We start from the raw sequence: 310 nt of genomic DNA, 5'->3' as shown, positions 1-310 counted from the left end.
GATGCAAAGTGTTATAAGTCTGCCTTTCGTTTTCTTTATTCCTTTTCTTATATTCCTTATTACCCATTCACACGCCATCTGTTTCTCTTTTTGGCTATTTGTGTATTTTCCCTCTTCCTCCTGCATCACCCCTTGCTCTTCCATCTCCCCTCTTCCTTCCTCTCCCTCGTTACGCTCGCACTTCTCTCCCCTCATGCCCCCTCCTCACCCCCCCCCCGCCCGCCCTTCAATCATTCTCCCGTCACCCACCCCCCTCTACCCCTCCCCCCCACACTTTCTCTCCCCAGCAGTGCGGCAGAGCGTGAGTTTT

This window comes from Penaeus monodon, chromosome 25 (assembly GCF_015228065.2).
Source record: "Penaeus monodon isolate SGIC_2016 chromosome 25, NSTDA_Pmon_1, whole genome shotgun sequence".
Classification (NCBI taxonomy): domain Eukaryota; kingdom Metazoa; phylum Arthropoda; class Malacostraca; order Decapoda; family Penaeidae; genus Penaeus; species Penaeus monodon.
This window is presented reverse-complemented; position numbering follows the sequence as displayed.